Here is a 17,120-nt window from a genome sequence, read left to right on the forward strand (position 1 = left end):
CCATCGCCGCTGTTAACTCTTTTACGGGCCATTGCTGCCGCTGGCTTCGTTTGCCACTTGACCATAGTTGGTCTACTTGGCAGCGGTTCGCTGTCGCAGAATAGCGGCTTTTCGTGTATTTCGTGATGACGCAGAGCCTTATTCTCGCGTTCTCTCTCTCTAGACCACTCTTCTTCACTCTCATTCGCTTTATTTTCTTCTGAGTTGCGGATCATTGGCTTTGCTTTGCTTGGCTTTACTTTTACACTCCTGAGACTCGTTTTTCATTTCGCTTACGCTCGGCAACTGTTGCTGTTGCCCATTGCGCAGCATTGCCACCAACACCGCTAACGTCGCCACTGCATCTGTCAGCAGCATTGCGGCAGCCACAGCAAGCCACCAACCGCCGCTCTGTATTACTCGGTCAGTCGGTCTTTGCGAGGTTGTTGCTACGAGATTTGCACACGATTTTTTCTTGCTGCTCGGCTCGTGTTGCCACTGCCGCTTTTTTATGCCGTTGTCGTTGCGATGGCAATTGCGGTTGTGGTTGTGGTTGCCTTTGCGGTACTGCTTGTCGCGCCGTTTGCTGTTCGCATTTGCTTGTTTATTTGCTTTATTCTTTTTGCTTACTACTTAGCTGTTTTTGCAATTCTTTGCAATCTTTCTGCTGTTTTGCCTCTCGTGCTGTGCTTTTTGGGTTTTATTTGTGTGCCTTTGCGCCTTCCATTGGAATTTTATTGCATTTCGTTGCACCGGCAATTGAATGTGCTGCCGTCACTGTTGCGCCGCCGCCGCCGCCGCTCCTACGATCTTGCCAACTTGTTACCAACTTGGCTGCTTCGATTGCAATTTTTCGCATTTTCATGCTACTTTGCTTGCATTGCTTCTGGATGTTGTTGCTTTTGATAGCGCTGTTGTGGTTGTTGTTGTTGGTGTTGCTGTTGCTTTTGTTTGGATTGCAGTAACTCGCATCGCTCGCACGCTCGTCCACCGCATTGGAATTGCTAGGCTATGCTGGCCTGCCTGCAGTTGGCCTGATCTATCGTCTTGCAGTTTCTGTACGGCTTTCTTGCGGGACTGTTTGCACATTTTCGCACAACGGCAATTCGCGCGTGCAACGTGCAACGGCAACACGGCTACGTTCAAAAAGCTCAATCGACGTTGTACTCGGTAGGGCTACAGCATTTCGTTCGCTTCGGAAGACGTAATTTTTCGTCGAAATTTAATTCGATTCGATTGACTCCAATGACTTAAGTGCGTGATCGCTTGTGAATTTGGAATTGGTTTTTTTTTTTTTTTTTTTTGTTAAACTATATGCATACTTGAATACTGTGAACAAGCCATAAGTAATCGTAATTACAAAATTATTCGCACGAAAATTATTACATTTCCCCAAATACATGTATCGAGTTTAAAGTGTATACGGGTTACCCCAAAATGCAATTGTACAAATACTAGAAAAGTAATGCAATAAATAAAAAATATTACGATTAGCGTGTGCAAGTTTTGTGACAAGTGCATTAAGGAAATAACTGGTTGTGATTGATTGGCTTCCTTCTTGAGTGATATTTAAGCAAAATATTTATTTCCATCACACGATTTGGCTAGCAACTTACACCAAATTTTGCGCAAAATTCCAATCGTCTGACTCTGCCGTTTGAAGCGGAGAATAGAATAACTGTAAAAATGTGCTGAAAAAAGTGTCAATTTACAGTTTTGAAAAATTGCAAAAAAAGAGCTACTTAAATACACACAACTTATAGCTGCTAATTCTAAAAAGGTTAAGACAAAAAATATCGGAAACTATTGCCTTCGTTTTGAGTGAAAAACCGACTTTAAGGTAAAATGAAAAATAAAATACTTAAGAAGAAACTAAATGTAAAAAATGTTTAAAGTAAATAAATTTTTTACTCCAAGTGTTTATAAATCGCCTAAAACAAATAGGCCTGATTCTATTCTTGATGAAAACTGGAAATATTAATTTAATTAAATAAAAAAATTAATCGATTTTTAAGCTCCAGGATGGAACTAAATATGGATTCATCTATCGTTATAAGTAATTATTATAAAACGAACAACAAAGTACATCTTAAAATTTAGGCCTTATTCTTGGCCTATAGCCAAAAAAAAACTTAATAATTTACAATAAGCGGCCAAAAAACCGTGACTTTTAAATATAAAATTAAACAATTTGCTATCTTATTAAATTAAACGAGCAATTCTTGTATATATATATACATATATATATATATCTATAGGGTTCGCGGAAACATCTCTAACGATTTTGATGAAAGTTTGTACACAGATAATGTTTTGGATTTTAAGGTTATCTGAATAGGCATTATCTCTGAGAAGACTCGTATAAGGTTGCCATTTATTCGAAATTAGTTACAAATTAATTAAAACATCATAATATGGGTATCAAATGGAAGGTATTTTAAAGACCCCTAATTAAAAAACATTTTTAATAGGGTTGCCACATATTTTCCATCGTATATTTATTAAATTTTTTGTTTAGAAAAAACGGTAAAATATGGATACCAAGATAAGGTTCTTAAACAATGCTTTCCCTATATAAAAAATGTCATCTCTTAGGATAATAGTGTAAGGTTGCCACTTATTTTCGATTCTTCACAATTTATCTAAAACATCGCAATATGGACATCAAATGAAAGGTATTGTTGAAAACTTTGGCCAGAAAATATTTTTCATCAGGGTTTCCACGCTTCTATGTAATACAAATTTTTATTTTGTTATTTTCGATCAACATTTTTTTATACATTTACATATACATAGTACATACACGCTTAAGATATGTACCATTCATTCCAACGTATTTCGGAATAGTGTTGCCACCTAAATTTTAGAGTAAGGAGTTTACTTAATAGATATCGAAATCCTATTTTTTGTTTTGTTTATTTCCAAAATATTTTTTTAAAGCTATCCAAATCTTGAAAACTTCAAAAAGCTCGGTCAACCTGATACTTAATATAAAAATACCAAAACTAAATTTAAAAAAAAAACTCAAGACCAAACCCTTATAACCAGGGACCGAACATAACAGTTATTGATGAAAGCTGTCTTGAAAATATTCACTATGAAGGAAATGTTCTACAACTAAGTGATACATAACAATCGTTCTATTTTTTCATCGAGACTCAAATTTAAAAATAAATTTTTATTTGCAAATTTTATGCAAAATTAAACAAAATAACGATTATTTTTGATTTTTATATTATAAATCTAAAATAAGAATTATTTTTGATTTTTATATTATATGTCTTGGATAACAGTTATTGTAGACTTTTATTTATAAAATGCATCAATAAAAATCAGTCAGTGGCTATTACTTTTAAATGTCATCAACATAAATTAGTCACCGACTTTTATTTTTTTAATCATTCGTATAAAAGTCATTAAAATGTTTTGCAGTTAAGAACGTGTTGGGGAAACAAAAGTTGACTACGCCTTATACAAATGACTTTTATAAGTATGATTTAAAAAATAAAGGTCAGTGATTGATTTTTATTTATGACTTTTATAAATAAAAGTCGTCGTTAAATGTTATCTAAGAAAAATATTTCAAAAATCAAAAATAACTGTTATTTGCAGATTATTTATATACAAATCAAAAATAATTGTCTTTTTGGATTCATAAAATAAAAGTAAAAAATAACGGTTATTTAAGGAGCAATTAAATAAAAGTAAAAAAATAAATGTTAAGGAGCGATTTTTTTGAATAAAAGTTGTAACTGTAACTGCTTATAACATAAAGTGGTAGACACTGGAAATGTTACCAATTAAAAATTTTATAAGTTTTTTTAATTTTATTTTTTTCTTTATGAAAACTTGTAGAATTTTAAGAAACTCTTTAGCCGTCATAATAGCATTGAGTCTGTTCGGGAATAGTTTACATGTTACATGAATTTCGCCTAGTGAAATTTTGAAGTGAAAAGGGCGTAAAAGTAATTAAACAATTCTACCGTGAAAATTTGGGTATGAAAACATTTAGGTAGCAATCATTAAACATAAAACTCGGCACCATTGCACAAAGTTCGCAAAGTAAAAAGTTGTATAGATAAATAATAATAAAAATTTATTCCTCACTCAAAGTTAGAAAAATTATGAATAAAACTTTATTTTTTATTTGAATAATAATTCATTCAAAAACGCCCATACCTGGTCGCACGATGTAACCACTACACCACGGTGGCCGCCAAACATAAATTTGTGCTCTGTTGATATTTGTTTTATTTTAAACGAGTAACAACTCTTTTTCGGTTTGGCTAAACTAGACTAGTATCGTCAATTTATGACATCCAGAACTGTAGTCGCATTGTTGGTTTTATGGTACACGGTAGCACATATTTTTTCGTACTTTAAGGCTCCGGAAAAGAAGAATAACTAATTTCAAAGTGGGCTTGTCAACACTTCCTTTAACCTAGCCGTAATATCATTTAGGCTGCGATTCACTAGATTAGTTTAAGTGGAAGTTAATTTTTATTTAATCCTCAGTAAATTTTTTTTAAGTTTGAATAATTTATATATTTAAATGAGTAAAAATATGGATATAGAACTGAATAGCTGACACACAATTTCACGGTTAGTTTGTACTGATCAGCTGATTAAACGTATAATCTCTTCGAGTGTGGCTATTCTGATTTAATTTTTATTTAAGTGAAGAGCATAGGTCACTCAAATAAAAATGAAAAACAAATTAAATTTGATTGGTGAAACCAAAACTTCGAAAACTAATATAATTTTCACTAAAATTAGCTGGTGACACGTAGCCGTACTTTGGTAAGAACACTTCTGAGGACGCACTATATATTTTAAGGAAAAATCTCTATATTGATCTATAACCACAAGAGCGTTAGTTTCGCACAATTCTATTTTTCTATTAAATGTTCTTAATTTAATGTGGCACAACGAGACAAAACTACACCAATTTTATATCTCCTTTGCTAAGTATAACTGAGTTCTTCTGCACTTGGTTATTTCAGTGCACTATTGGGTTGCCCTCGCGTTCGGCTTTCAGCCAAAGCTGCCAAATCGAAGGATCCATCGTATTACCAGAGCATCATAATTTTTCGGTAGACCATGTCTAAAAACACACTAATTGTTGAGGAAATTCAAAAGTTTTTTATTCACTGTGAAATACAATCCATACAAAAAAGTTTTGAATACAACTTATTCAAATGGTCTGCATGGTTCCTATTGGAGAAATTGGCCTGAAGGACCTAATATTCGAGCACTTTTTCCACTAACTCTAGCATGAATAGCTTGTATGAATAGCTTTTCGTATAGACCGATATTTTTAAATAAAGCTTCAAGAAGTAGTCCAAAGGTGTTAAATCACAACTTATTGGAGGCCATTCATTGCCACAAATTATGAAAATATTCAAATCGCCAAATTTTTATCTCAATAATTCACTGTTTGTCCTAATTTTGACCGCAAAAAATTCATTATCATCGATCTACACATATCGCTCTCCTTTGACAGTGGTGTTGTCTCTTGCTTTGGAAGAAGTAAGGACTAATAGTAGTGTTATATTCCACGATGAAATTGTAAGTTTTACTATATATTTAAACTGGAAAACAAATGAAATGTCATGGCTTCATTCCACATATTCCATGAATCACTGTAATATATGTAAAAGGATTCTGATGATGACATATTTGTAGAGCACGTAAATGCACCTGTTGGCAAGGAATTTTCTTCGCTTGATATACGGGCTGTCGATGGTGGTGGTGTAAGTGGTAGATCTTATAGCGTTTTCTTTTTTCGGAAAAAGGCTGCACTTATTCTGCCTTGTGTTAACGCTGTCACATTTTCAAGTTCTTTTCTCAGCCCTTTCACAAGGCGTCGTGTTCTTTTCTCAGCAGGTTGCGCTCTGATCCGGCGATAGTGCTGCCTTTTCTGCCCTCAAATAAACGTGAGGTTGAGAGTTGCATGGTTGATTTTTAATTTAATCTTGTAAAAATGCAATTATTTCCCCTATCAGAAATAAGTGTTTTGCTTTAAAATTGTTAAAGACTTAAGTTATTGGCCCAATGCAGGCTTGCTTTGCTTGCCTTGCTTTGAGAACTGTCAGAAGCTATTTGGAATATACTAAAACGTATGAAGGCTGGCCAAATGGCAGCTTTGCTTCACTTGCTTTAAGCGCCTCAAAATTTCAAATAGGCAAATGTTTTATTTGAAAGCGCTTTATAGGCTTTTGACAAAAAGGTATGTTCCCGTTCTAAATGAATTCAAACTGAAAAGTTGCTAAGTCCATTTTTACAAATTTTACAGGAACTTTGAATACAATATTTTGCGTGTTTAAAGCAAAGCAAAACTCCATACGAATCAAAAGGATTCGATCTTTATTAAAAGATTTCGTATTATTTTGGCCTTATCGGATTTTCGAAGCCTCTTCTGGACTTAGAAAATTTGCCTTCCATTGAATATAAATGAGAAAAAATAAAACAAGTACCTTAATCCCTAATTTCTCTTGCTTCCTATATCATGAGGTTTCACAAATTGTGGACTTAGCAACTTTTCACACAAAGCTAGCCATATTTATGATGTCAAACTTCTGGTCAGTCGTCTCTTGAAAAGTATATTTTTTTTTGTTTTTAATAAATGTACTTATAGCTATAAAGGAATGATTTGAAATGCAAAAATTAATTCGCATCAATTTAAAAATAAATCAGCAAAGATTGCTTGTATTTTTTTTTTTAGTTTTCTGGAGTTTTGTGGGAAAATTATGCTTAGTGTAAGGGAACAGACCTTAATTTTTTAACTACACAGCTGGTAGCTTTGACAGCGTTCCAAGCCGCTATTTGGCCGAACGAGTTTTTGAAGTAAATCAAAGCAAATTAAAGTAAGTAAGGCGAGCAAAGCAAGCCTGCATTGGGCCAGCCAGCGCCTTTACAGGCCAAGTGAATAATTCAGCTTTAATAAGTTCTATAAATAAATTGTGATGTAGTATATTTTCTGTTTCATTACCATATAAAAAACGCAACATTTTCTCAGGTTTCAGGGCAACGCAAAGCAAGAGTTCCAATATAAAAGGGCAGAACTTTTTTTGAGAAAAGAAAACGCTATTAGATAGACCAGCTGCTTATATTCGTCCTCTTCCCTTTATATTCTGCTTCTTTTTCTTCTGCATTTTCTTCTAAATTTTTGGAAAGTCCAAGTGACGCCCAGCCCTTTTCCAAATCTTTTTCACTTACTTCATAAATATAACTGTGTCAGTGGTGTTATAACAAAACCTCATAATGGTTCTCTTATTATGTAATGAACTATACTAAATTATTTAAGCGCATTCTAGCACTGCGGGCAGAGTGATTCAAAGCTAAAAAGAAAATATTATATGAGAACAAGCAGTAACGTATTTAAAGTGTAACCAAATCTCTAAAGTGGATTTAAAAACTATTTAAATTAACTTAGTATAAAATAAATAAATAATTTTTTTTGGAAAATTTTTGTAAGTGCTGTTGTTACTAATTCTCAAGATTATAAAATTAAAATATTTTTTCGGAATCATTAAAATAGATTTGAGGATCCCTGCTATGTAAGCCTAAAACTTTTTTATTCCTCTTGTAAAGAAAATTATTTAGGTTCTAAATGACCTGCACCTGGAAAAAGTTAGGTTCTAGACACATTCTATGATTGCTAGGCAAACTTCACGAAACTAGTCCGCTGATATTTCACTAAATTCCGGTATATACAGGCATATGCTGCAAATAATGGGATAATTTCAAATTCAAGTGCGATTTTCAAACTATTTTGAATAATTGTAACGTAAGTAATAAATATTTCAAATGGTAATGGTGTGAAACATGTCATATTCAGCGATTCAGTGCCAAATTTTTTCTTTTTGTTAAAAAAATCTTCAAAGCAGGTTTTCCAAATTACAACGATATTTTAGTAATATCGTGCATACTTTAACTAGAGTCGAATTGTACCTGCCGATTTTGGAGTAGATGATGGTTTTGAAATGAAGTAAAAAAAAGTTTAGTTGCGGTGAGGTTATCTTGGCTGTCGACATACAGCACCGGTGGAGGGCTTAACATAGCCTACCATTGGGCACTTATGATGCCAGTGAAATTTGCGAACAACAGTAGAGGGTTTATTGTTTGGTTATGCTTGGGCAAATATATAGTTTTAGTTAAATAGTTATTTGATTAAGAAACGTCTTACATTTTAAAATTATTTTGCAGAATTCACTCGCCTTATATTTATTTCGAATAAAACAATAAGTACAAAACGAAATGCCATGCCAGTTATATTTGAATATACATTTGGATAATATCGTCGGTCCCTACGAAGAGTAGCACATTTCACTATTCGCGTGGAAGACTAGCACATTTCAGAATTTTGCGTGGAAGAGTAGCACACTTCAGATTTTTGCGTGGAAGAGTAGCACATTTCAGATTTTTGCGCGGAAGAGTAGCATATTTCACTATTTGCGTGGAAGACTAGCACATTTCAGATTTTTGCGTGGAAGACTAGCACATTTCAGATGTTTGCGTGGAAGAGTAACACATTTAAACTAAATCATAAAAGCATAATTTATATTGGAAATTCAAGTGCTTATTTTATATTTGTGTAATTCTATTATAGAATTCATAAAATTCCGATGGTATATCCTATGATTCCTTTGATTATTTTTGTCGCATTTGCTACTATATAACGAATAAACACAATTTATTTTTATATGAAAGAAAACCGCAACAACGGAAATTTTTTAGCCACTTGAAACTTGCACATTATTCAATAAAATTTAAAGGGCTTTAATTCTATATACTCAAAAAATTCTTAGAAAAAAATTATTTGACATTTGGATGAACATTTTTAGATTTTTTTAGTTTTCTATAAAGTTTTAAATTTGGGTTTATATCATGATTCAATAATACAAGGTTGTGTAATTTGTGACAGCTAAAATTTGACACTCCTCTATCTAGATTTGTATTTTGGAAGTAGGAGAAAGGGGAAGAATGTGATCGCATTTTGCGAAAACGGTAGTAGAATGGTACTACAAAAAGTACGCAAAGTATACAATTAGAAGTAAAATGTGTATTATTAATTCTATGCGAATTTGCAATATATTTGGTGTTTTAATGGAAATACTAAACAATACATAAAAATATGCATTTTCGAATTAAGTTCTTCGTCATTTCCGGGAACAAATCTAGAATGCCGACCGTTCAGCTATGCAAAAACTATAAATGCGGATCAATAGAACTTTTTATGCTCATTTCAGCCATGGCAAAATGATTTGGCGCAAGTAAAAAATGAAGAGGTTCTAGAAGGTTAAAGTTCAGTTTTTAGATATTTTAAATATTAATATGTTATGTAATTTATAACCAATTAAACAGCTAATGACGTCACCATAAAGGTCATTAATTTGTTCTTCAGCTGATGTACATAATTTATAGCTTTTTGTATTTTTAAACCAAAACCACTAAAAATCCAAGAAATATTATTTTTTCATGAAATAACCTTTTTTGAAAAAACTGCATAATTAATGGTAAAGAATTTTATATAATTTAGAAAGTACAAGTTATTATCTTTAATTCGATATTACATACTTTATCATGATCTACTTTTGGGTTTCAACAATTTAGTGATAATAAAAAATACAAATAAACCTCTTATATCTTCTTTTTTTACCAGTGACAAATAAATTTGGTATCGTTGAAATCAGCGTAAAAAGTTCTATCAATCGGCATGTTTGGTTATTTTATAGCTAAACGGTCGCTATTCTACACTTGTTCTAGAAAATTACGCAAACCAAGGTGACGCCAACGAATATTTAGTATGAAGAATTTTTGGTTTTACTACTAATATCACTAGAAACTCTAGAGTAAGCAACATTATGCACAAGTAAAGGAGCCGATTTTATGTGTGGGAGCGAGAAGACTGTTTTATTACAAAACCTTTCTATTATTGAATCATGGGTTTATATGGACTTCTTCAGAGAATGAACTTTATTTTAATGAAAATTCTTAAAAATAAGTAAATAAAAATAAGTGGAAAACAATATCACTTTGAAATGAGGTGCTTTTGATATGACTGCATGTACATTAGGGTGGTCCAAAAACAGTAGTCGGAATTGTAATGCTCTCACTCCCTAGGATTGTTGTATATAGAAAAGTGTACCCATATTTTTTTTTTAAATCAAAAAATATTTAGTGGTCGTTCAAAGCGCTCAAAGTTTTCCATGTATTTTTGTATGGGAAAAAACAACTTTTCGTAGAAATGGTATAGAATTTTTGAAAATCAATATTTTTCGATCAGAAAACTCTGGTTATTTTCAGGAGACTTTCAATAATAATACGCAATTATTTATTTAACAATTTTTTAATACTAACGATTTTTTATTTGTCCCCCATTGCATTTTTCGGGGTTTTTGGGGTTTTTGGCGGACCTACAAATTATAGTTGCGATGAAAAAAGGTTAAATAAACAATTGGGTATTATTATTGGGAATCCTGCAGCTGAAAAAAGTTTTCCGATAGAAAAATAGTTTTTTTGAATTATATACCATTTCTACCAAAAGTGTTTTTCCCCATATAAAATATGTACATGGGAAACTTTGGGCGCTTTGAGCGACCTCTAACTATTTTTTGATTTCAAAATAAAAAATAGGGATATATTTTTTCGGTATAGAACAATCTTGGGGGGTGAGAGCATAAAAATTCCGACTTTACTTTTTCACATGCATTTTTGGACCACCCTAATGCACATATATGTTTCTCGTATTTATAAATAGATTCCCTGAGGAAGACGCGAATATGCGTCCAAACGAGTAGGAGGAAAATAAACGTTTATTCTTGTTGTAATAAAATACCGAAAAGCTCCATACACAACATTAAACTCTCAGCTTAGTCGAGGAGAAATAATTATTACATACACGTATGTTTGGTTTTTGTACGGCTGCTAGTACCACTTTATATGAATTCGCTATTCTTCTACGCGCGTATCTGAAATGTGCTACTCTTCCACGCAAAAATCTGAAATGTGCTAGTCTTCCACGCGAATAGTGAAATGTGCTAGTCTTCCACGCGAAAATCTGAAATGTGCTACTTTTCGACGCGAATAATGAAATGTGCTAGTCTTCGACGCGAAAATCTGAAATGTGCTAGTCTTCCACGGTAATTTGAGATGTGCTACTCTTCGTTGGGAGCGACGATATATGCATTTAATTTTTTCTAATATTTTATTCACAAATAAGTCCTAGCTCACCCAAAATCACATTAAAATTTAACCTTCTTACTAAAAACCTTTAGTTTTCTGATGGAATGTCGATAAAAAAGATGAGAGCTGTCAGTGTAGCTACTTAAATTGAATACACGAAAAGTATTTTTATACAGTAAGTAATTAACTGAAAATTATAGATAAAGTTTTGTTTTTTGCTCAGCAGGCAATGGCCAACCTCCGAGTGCATTTCTGCCTTAACAAAGCTTCTCACAAAATCTCTCTGCCGTTCAGAGGCGGTGTAAAATTTTGTGCTCCTCCATTTGTGTAACCTCTGCAGGGAAAGCTACTAGTTGTGAACTAGAATTCGACCAGTTTGCTTTTCAGCCCAACTAGTTCACGTTCTATCCTTTTTCAATGTTAGCGACTAATATTTTTAACATTGCGATGTCCTACGAAATGTCAATTGTCAGGCTATGCATCAGCATCTACTAGTAGAAATACTAGTAGCATCATACCAGTTGATGAGATAGTCTGCCAATTCATGCCCCGTGAAAAGCATAAGTGTGCCTTTTTGCTCGCGATGCTCCAGAAGTCACAATGGCCGACAGAGCAATGCACTCGCGTGGTAAGCCTGAGTACCCGGGTTCAAATCCTGGCGCAGGGAAAGTTTTTTTATTTTTTATTTTATTTTTATTTTTTATAAATTTATTTTTTTGTTTAGGCTGTTTATTGTAATTTTTAAATTTAATAAAAAAAAATATTTTTATTTAATTTCTTTTTTTTTATAGCACAAGCATTCTTCTTAAATGTTTTTTTGCAATGCAATTCGATTTTCAAATTTGTTATTTATTTATAAATTGAATAAGTTATTTTTACTTACATTTATTTAACTTAAAAATCCTTAACCACCTCCAAGCGGCCTCGAACTTGCGATTTCAGAACCAGAACCAGTAGTCTTCACGTGACGCCACAGCCGACATTTGTAACAAAAGCAATTAATTGCGTTTAATTTTTGGCTTTGGCAATTCAAAGGCAGATGACGCTGATCGCCTAAGTTCTTCGAAATTGGCGAACTGGTAGGCACATCCTAGTTAATGAACTAGTATTTTTTCTAACTGGTTTGGCTTTTCACTGCAGGGACATAGCCCATACGCACAGCCCAAATTGAAGGTGGAGCTAAGTATTTTGAAAACTTTTCTTCTTTTGGTGATTTAGTAAAGTAAAGTTCCGTTAGATGCACAAATTTGTTTAGTTAAAAGTGACAACACTATTTCTCCGCTTGTTCCGATCAACGAATGAAAGACTTAAGAAGCGAACTTCTCACCATATATCACAATATACTACTCACGGGCATCTATTTATTTGTAAATATATCAGAAAATCGTCCATTATAAAGACTGACAGCTAAATCTATAAAAAATAAGGAAGAGTTCAACTGCTTTAAAAATCGAAAATTTTTATTAAAATATCAGTTTAAATTTCTCTTTAAACCTACATTATTTTTATGAATAAGGCCATCTGAATCTATAAAACTGGTAGGTTTTTACTTTTACTTTGTAATTCAAACAATTAAAATCACTCATTATTCAATAAATACACAGAAACTGGCCAAGTCATCTATCGCGAGTAGATATTTTTAATTTTTCTATATTTTTTGTGACTTTTTTTAACCCAAATAAACAGCAAATTGATTTTTCAAACGTTCACTTGAAGGCAGCAGCAGCACAACAATCATTTATGCACTCATATTTTCATATTTTGCAAATATCCAATCTAGTGAGGTAATTAAAAAAAAAAAAAAATCGAATAGCTGTCAAAGCAAATATACAAATCAGCGGGAGCAGTAATTGTGAAAATTATGCGCGAGTAGGAAAAAATTATAATAACTGCAACTAATTGACAATAAAGCTGCAAAATCCTGTAGTCGCCAAGCAGCAACAGGCTGATCACTTGTCAGAATGGCTGCTCGTTGGTTGGCTAAATGGCTCAGTTACCCAGCAAAGTTTGTGATTTAGCTGGCCAGTCAAGCGGTTAGCCAGCTGCAGCCTATCAGTGAAAATCACATGCATTTGTTTCCATGTATGCGTGTGTGTGTGTGTGAATACGAGTATGAGGCTATTCGGCTATAGGCTTCCCTCACATATTGGAGACTGTGCCTCGCCTATCTTGTCTGCCGACTTGTCTACTTGGTTGCCTGGCAGTTTATTTGCCTGTGCGTGCGTGCATCTACTTGCCTGCCTGGCTGTCACACAAATTAAAGTCTGCCAGTTGACGGCGTCATCGTCGTCATCTTCGTTGTCGTGCAGTCGTCAAAAGCTATGAAACTATTCACATTTAAATACTTATGTCTATAATACACATGCCGTTTGACATACATCTGTTTGTGCGATTGGAATGTTGCTGAATTTATTCGGGTGGTGGAAAAGAAAAAAAAAACATATACATAATAATGCACTTATCAATCAATAATTATAAATATGCGAACGGGTTATCAGGAAGAAAAATATTTTGAAATGTGTTGTCAATTTTAACTTTATGGCTTTCGCAAATAAATTGGGTTTGCTTTGGTTAGGTCAGGAAAATTTTTGTTTTTTATCAGAAGTAAACAAATTTCAACAAGTGTGGAGAGTTTAATGTTTTCGTTAGAAATGAAGAAAAATAACTAAATATTATATATATATTTAAATAATGGAAATTATCGAAAAAATCCCTTCGATGACGAATATTAAGTAAATAAAAACTTTAAATTTAGTGAAAATTTTAGTTTTTCAATTTATCATTCCTTTAAAGCGATTCTGAAATATTAAAAGCTGTTCCATAAACAACTGGCTAGCAATTATTTTGTGAATTATTGTTGGTATCTTTATCAAAAGGTTATGATTTTGAACGAAATACCCAATTCACCATTTTCATAACCGCAAAATTTGTCAAAAAAATTGCAGTGAAAACTTTGTGAAAAATAAATAAAATTTAATTTTAAAATACAACCTTAATTTTGTGTGAAGTCATGAAAAATGTTTTCAATTAAAGCCCTGCCTGAAAGCGGTAATTTAGAAGCACCCCCCTGACAGCAGGATTTTTTTCCAGGACTTAATAAACAAATAATATGAGTGTCAAATTATTTTAGGTAGCCCAGTATGGAAGAAAGTTCAAATAGAAAAATTATTCTAGTTCGCGGTTTCTAGATACTAGAAAATCTTTTATAATTATCATCACACTTTAAATTTTACATGAAATTCTACCAGGTGAAGTAATAGAGAGAAATTTATGAAACTATCGTAATTAAGTATTTATCTCATAGTTTTTGTACATACATAATAGGTAGATTTTCAATGCACCGAAATCTTCTATTCTTGGGGAGTACAACAAAGAAGACTTTTTCTCTGAAATATTTTATGAGCAACGAGTTTAACTTTCTTGTAATCTTTTCCAATGAATTGTCTGTATTAAATATCATTAACATATAGTTTGGAGTCCCAGATAGTAGTTAACTTTTGGCCTGAAAAAAAAAACAAATCTAACTTATTTAGTTCATAAGGTATTACCATCATAGCCAAAAGTATCGATATGAGTGGGTATGAATACTTTAGATCCGATATTTTTGCTTGTAGGTAGTATGGAGAAAGGTACACTACAAAATAAGTTTTTTCTTACAAAAATGTAGGGTTTTATCTTAACAATTAACACTGCATGAAGTCATAATTATGACCGTAATTGTATTTGATTTATCAATTTAGCTTTAGTACTTAAGCCATTAGATTTTGATTTAGCTCTTTTAGCCTTTTTTTTTGCACATTTAGTCTTTTCTCTGGAAAAGTTCTGGCAACACTGATAACACGATTATCAAGATTATTATTTTTTTGATAAACTGTGGAATGACTACTTTTCATTTATGAATAATTTTTAACTTCTTGAAAAAAATGGACTTGAAAAAAATGTCCTACGCTTTAATTAGAAGTCATTTAAGAACTTACACTATAAGACTGGCTTAAAAAAATGCGACGTGAAATTGTTTTTAAATGTATGTATTTTAAACGGATCGTTATTCTGGTTTTATAAGAAAAAAAGTTAAAAGTAAACATTTTAATTTCAGTAACTCCACAATGGCATGAACAAATTGATGATATCCGAATATAAAAAAACCAGTGGCAGCTATATATTTCAGCAAAGGAAAAACAGTTTTTACATCTGCAGTCTTACTACAAGCATAAGTGGAATGGAAAATAAATTACAAAAATGCGTAAATAAAAATAAAAAAAAGACTACATACAACAACAGGCAGGCTGTATAAGTGAGTGATAAATTAAATTTACACATATAATTTCAAGAAGTGACTGTTAAAAAAAGACTTGTTCAAATAAAAGTGCTTTACACTAAAATAAATTCTTAAATGAAAACGAAAAGAATTTGTATTCCTCAAATTTAGAAAAAGTAAATAATTATTTTCTGAGGATAACAATACTTTTTCTGAGTGAAATTGACAATGACAACTGACGAAGTAATCACTATAATAACTTATACATGTGTATGTGTTGAGTTTCCGAATAACTAATAAGACAAAAGTTTTTCGTGAGTTTACAATGAAGTGGTACGTATGCATGTGTTTTTAGCTATTAAAACGTTATAAAAAAACACAAAATAAAACAAAGTAGACAAAGAAGGAAACCAATGAAAACAGAGAACTACTCTTCAAGCACCTGAAACAAATTGGGAAAACTGTAATGAAATGTATTAATATGAACTTGTGAGAAAGATTTGTGTTTATTTAAAAACTAAACACAATTTAAACCAAGTTTTTAAATAAGCACAAAAAAGTGGAAAACAATCAAAAAACTGAAAAAAACTACGAAACTTTGTTTGACTATTTAACAGCATAGCTTGCTGTAAGCTTTAGCAAAAACAACACTTGGTAAGTACCCTCCTTTATATTCCAAAATCAAAAACCCGCTTCTAATTGTTAACTACAACATCACTAAGAACATGAGTTATGTATGTAAATTAGGGTGGTCCTTAAAAAATCAAATGAGCAATTTTTTTCAGTTCCACACCTTCAATCGGTTATACTACGGGCACAAATATCACATGTCCCGATTGGAGACGGTTAACACGCGTCGGACAAGGGCCAAAGTTCACATTCCCCTATAGAGACACAAAAAATTAAAAATAGTTTTTTCATTTAACACCTAAAATCGATACTAAATACTAAAGTGGGAGATATAACATAAAAATTTTGGTCGCGATTGGAATCTGTTAAGACGTCTTCATAGTGTAATATAAATTTAGACCCCTGTGCGCTACACCTTAACCGACTCCGATCGGAGCCAAAATTTGTATGTAATATCTTCGATTAATTTAGCATCAACGTAAGGGTTAGGAAATCTGATGTAAAAATTTTCCCGCATTTAAAGGCCACCTCAATGTACATATGTGAAGTATTAGACCGTTTCAAAATAAGTTATGTTTCAAAATTTTTTTTTACGGATTGTGTTTTTTTTTTTTTTTTTTATATGCAATATAACTTGGGAATATAAAACAAGTGATCCATGTTAGAGAGTTGATAGTTTTAAACAGAAAAAGTATTTTTTGGTCGATCAAGGCGTGGTATTGTCAAACATTTTTTATAATGATTCTGTTCAGTTTAATAAAAGAAAATCCTAACAATCAAAATGTAAAAATTCATTTGGCCTTGATTCGGTGTAAACATATGAAAACACACTTATGCACACAGAGAGGTTTGCTAATTGGCTTTCATTACTCTTAAACGGAGAATATAATTTTTTATTTTTTTGTTTTTTTTTTTTAACCCTTCGTCTGACACATGAGTCCAGCCAGGCCTTTTCCATTTTCAAATTACAAAAAAGGGTACTTTAAATATAGCTAGAGGCTTGAAATTTCAGGTAGCTTACTAAAGTTTAGTGAATTACCAATCTGTAAAAAATCGTGTTGGTATC

The 17,120-nt window shown here is 32.3% G+C and overlaps 1 long non-coding RNA gene across 1 annotated transcript; it reads left to right on the forward strand.

Moving 5' to 3' along the window:
* Positions 1 to 1,049: 1,049 nt before the first annotated feature.
* On the forward strand, positions 1,050 to 16,078 carry LOC108373351 (uncharacterized). Its single transcript, XR_001848957.1, has 2 exons — positions 1,050 to 1,819; positions 15,263 to 16,078. It is a non-coding gene; the product is annotated as an uncharacterized LOC108373351 (long non-coding RNA).
* Positions 16,079 to 17,120: the final 1,042 nt, after the last annotated feature.

This window comes from Rhagoletis zephyria, unplaced genomic scaffold, assembly GCF_001687245.7.
Source record: "Rhagoletis zephyria isolate East Lansing unplaced genomic scaffold, Rhagoletis_zephyria_1.1 Rzeph_scaffold_00079, whole genome shotgun sequence".
NCBI classification, from domain to species: domain Eukaryota; kingdom Metazoa; phylum Arthropoda; class Insecta; order Diptera; family Tephritidae; genus Rhagoletis; species Rhagoletis zephyria.